Source organism: Meles meles, chromosome 12 (assembly GCF_922984935.1).
Source record: "Meles meles chromosome 12, mMelMel3.1 paternal haplotype, whole genome shotgun sequence".
NCBI lineage: Eukaryota > Metazoa > Chordata > Mammalia > Carnivora > Mustelidae > Meles > Meles meles.
Genome location: NC_060077.1, coordinates 25,547,509 through 25,551,901, shown reverse-complemented (window position 1 = coordinate 25,551,901; position 4,393 = coordinate 25,547,509). Strand labels below are relative to the sequence as shown.

Sequence of the window (4,393 nt, the reverse complement as noted above, 5' to 3'; positions counted from 1 at the left end):
TATAGCTTTTAGAGGATGCCCGCATTGGTTTATGACTCCTTCCTTCATCCTCCAAAGCTAGCAGAGGCTGGCTGTCCTTCATACATTACACCACCCTGACGCTGGCCTGCCTGCCTCCTCCTACACTTTTAAGGATCCTTGTGATGACATGGGGCCCACGCACCGAGATTATTCAGGATAATCTCCCATCTCAAGGTTCTTAACTTACTCATACCTGCAAATTGCCTTTTGCACTGTAAGATACCATATTCAGCAGCTTCCAGGGATGGAAGAGACAGATACCTTTGATACTATGCTCTCTATCACAGAGTACTACCTGGCTGTTACCAAGAGGTCTAATAAGTCTCATTCTGGGAGTGCTATAAGACCTGGAAACTGGAACTGAGTGCTGCCTTCATGGTAAAGAACCAGTCCCAGAGCAACACTGACAGGAGCAACAAGCAAAACAGGGAAGCGCAACTCCTTTCTCCTGTATTCTTGTCTCTCTCTAGTGCCATTGGTGGGAGTTGTCAGGAAGCCAGCTGGCTAAGGAGAACTGTAGTTTTGCAGAATTTCAGTCCCACCATTGCAGAGCAGAATGTAGGAGGATGTGTTTAAGGCTAAAAACAATAACTTAGTAACTGATGAAGATATCATTAAATAAGGTTTAAGCAAGTGACAGCCTAGGATTACATTATATTTAATAAAGAGCAACTCCAATATATTACTTTTAATAAGCCAGTAAAACTAAGACAACCCAATAAAAATGGGCAAAGGTAAAAAATTCACAATGACCAGTAAACATAGAAAAATATTCTTAACTTCATAAGTGAGCAGGGGAATGCCTTAGGGCCTAGACCCAACAGAAGGAGTTAATTCCTTTTGTTTGGAAGCTATCTTGATCCTTTATTCTGACACAGCTAAAACACAAGTTGGCACATAAAGAACTGGTGGATCAGTGAATAGTGTTTCTCCAGATACAAAACAGGAAGACAATATACATGCATATGTATATATGTATGTATATAAACATTAGTATACAAGTCATGCTAAAGGAAGGGCCTTCGGGCACCTGGGTGGCTCAGTCAGTTAAGTGTCCAGCTCTGGGTTTCAGCTCAGGGAATGATCTCATGGGTTGTGCGATCAAGCCCTGCATTGGGCTCCATGCTCCTCAGGGAGTCTGCTTGAAGATTCTCTCCTTCTGCCCTCCCCCCAACTCACACTTGCTCTGTCTCTGAAATAAATAAGTCTTTAAAAAGGGAGGGCTTTCATGGGCATGTCCAGATATAAAAATTTATATTTTAATTTTTTATTTTTTTAGGTTATCTCTATACCCAATACGGGGCTTGAACTCAAAACTCTGAGATCAAAAGTTGCATGTTAGCTTTGCGCAGTGGCAGTATCGTAGCCAATGAGGTTTATCCGAGGCGCGATTATTGCTAATTGAAAAGTTGCATGTTTTACTGACTGAGCCAGCCAGGCGCCCCTAGGAATTTAATCTATAGAGTAACATTACATGTAATATCTGCTTTTATAGAGCTCTTAGTTTGGAAAGAGCAGCCACTTTATAGAGGTAGCTTGCCCCACTTCTAAGAACCCCAGATCAATCTGGTATGTCATAAGCCAAATATAAGAAGTTGTAAGAAGGAGTAAGCCCAGGGTACAGGGCAGTGGTGTGCCTGAACAGACCTGGGAAGGTTGTAGAGCTGGGAGAAACCAATCAGTCTCTCTAGGCAATGATGAGGCACATAGATCATATTTATCAGTGTCGAATGAGGTAAAATAGATTACTAAGTATAGGGGAGTGACACTGGCATCATGGTGGAATAAGATGTCCTTCATTTTTGTACATTCTCCCCCAACACTAATTCAGCATCCATCCATGGAAAAAATGCCTTTGTGGGAGCTGTGGAATCTAGCACCATACACACCAAGGGACCTGGGAGGAGTCCTGCCCATCCATCCATTAGATAATAGACATATAAACCTCAGTCCTGGCTGTGGACCCTGCAGCAGCCTGTGAATTAGCTCTCGCCCCACCTGGCTGCAGTCTGAGATCTCCTGGAGAATACTCTCAGGATCATCTGCATAGACGCAGAAAAAGCATGTGACAAAATCCAACATTTTTCATTATAAAAACCCTCAACAAACTGGGTATAGAAGGAACATACCTTAATATAATAAAGGCCATATATCACAAGCCTTCAGCTAACATCATACTCAGTGGTCAAAGGTTGAAAGCTTCCCCCCCAACCCCAAGGAACAAGATGCTGGTGCCCACATTTCCCATTCCTATCCAACGAAATACTAGAAGTCCTAGCCAGAGTAATCAGGCAAGATAAAGAAATTAAAAATAAATACGAATTTGAAAGGAAGAAGTAGAATTGTCTTTGTTTGCAGGTGATATAATCTTATATAGAAAATCCCAATGAGGGGCGTCTGGGTGGCTCAGTGGGTTAAGCCTCTGCCTTCGGTTCAGGTCATGATCTCAGGGTCCTGGGATCGAGACCCACATCGGGCTCTCTGCTCAGTGGGAGCCTGCTTCCCCACCCCACCCCCCGCCTGCCTCTCTGCCTACTTGTGATCTCTGTCAAATAAATAAGTAAATCTTTAAAAAAAAAAAAAAGGAAAAAATCCCAATGATTCCACCAAAAAACTGGTTAGAAATAATGAATGAATTCAGTAAAGTCAAAATATAGAAAATCAGCATGCAGAAATCAGTTGCATTTCTATACACTAACAGTGAAATTTCTGAAAGAGAAGACAATCCTATTCCCAGTAACATCAAAAACAGTAAAACACTTAGGAATAGATTTAACCAAAGAGATGAAACATCTGTACACTGAACATTGTAAGGCCTTGATGAAAGAAAATTTAAGTAGACACAAATAAATGGAAAGTATCCCATGTTAATATATTGGAAGAATTAATATGATTAAAATGTTTATACTATGCAAAGCCATCGATAGCTTCAGAAAAATCCCTATCAAAGTTCCAGTGGTAGTTTCCACAGAAATAGAAGAACCAGTCCTAAAAATCACAGTTCCTAATTTCAAGCTATACTACAAAGCTGTGTAATCAAAACACCATGGTAGTGGCATAAAAATAGAAACATAGACCCATGGATCAGAATTGAGAGCCCAGAAATAACTCTTACATGTATAGTCAACTAATATTTGACAAGGGAGCCAAGAATACTCACTGGGGAAAGGATAGCCTCTTTAATAAATGGTGTTAGGAAAACTGGAGAATGAAATTGGACCTCTCTCTTATGCCACTCATAAAAATTAAATCAAAATGGATTAAAGACTAAACAAGGTCTGAAACCATAAAACGTCCAGTAGAAAATATAGGGGAAAAGTTCCATGACTTGGTCTTGGCAATGATTTTTTTTTAATATGACACCCAAAACACAACAAGGATAAAAATTAGTAAGTGGGACTACATCAAACTAAAAATTCTGCACAGCAAATGAAACAATCAGCAAAATGAAAAGCCAATTTATAAAATGGGAGAAAATACTCACAAACCATATATCTGATAAGGCTTAGTATCCAAAATATATAAACAATTCAATAACAAAAAAATTCCAACTTAAAAAATTATCAGGGATCTGAATAGACTTTTTTCTAAAGAAGACATCTAGGGTAACCTGGGTGTCTTAGGCAGTTAAGCATCTGTCTTCAGCTCAGATGATCTCTGGGTCCTGGGATCAAGCCCCACATCAGGCTTCCTGCTCAGCAGGGAGTCTGCTTTTCTCTCTCCCTCCCCCCACTGCCATTCCCCGCTGCTCATTCTCTCTCTCCCTCCCTCAAATAAAGAAATAAAACCTTTAAAAAAATAAGACATCTAAATAGCAATATGAAAATGAAAAGATGCTCACATCCCTGGTCATCAGAAAAATGTAAGTCAAAACTAAGATATCACTGCGCACTTGTTAAAATGGCTATCATCAGAAAGATGAGAGGTCAAGTGTAGGCAAGAATGTGGAAAAAGGGACCCTTGTGCACTGTTGGTGGGAATCTAAATTGATTCTGCCACTGTGGAAAACAGTATGGATTTCCTCAAAAAATTGGAAGTATGATATGATCCAGCGATCCCACTTCAAAGTATGTATCCAAAGGAAATGAAATAAGGATCTGGAAGAGAGATCTATTTCCATGTTCATTGCAGCATGACTCACAATAGCCAAGATAATGGAGACAACCCAAGTGTCCGTTGATGGATAAACAGATAAAGAACATGTGTTAAGTGTATGTGTATACACACATGCACACACATACATGGAATATTGTTCATAAGAAAAGGAAATTCAGTCATTTATGACAACATGAATGGACTTTTTTTTAAAGGCTTATTTACTTATTTTAGAGAAACAGCAAGTTGGGGGAGGAACAGAGGGAGAGAATCTTCA

General features: G+C 39.9%; 1 pseudogene; it reads left to right on the top strand.

Moving 5' to 3' along the window:
• The first annotated feature begins 1,361 nt into the window (after positions 1 to 1,361).
• LOC123954734 lies at positions 1,362 to 1,531 on the top strand (annotated as a pseudogene).
• Positions 1,532 to 4,393: the final 2,862 nt, after the last annotated feature.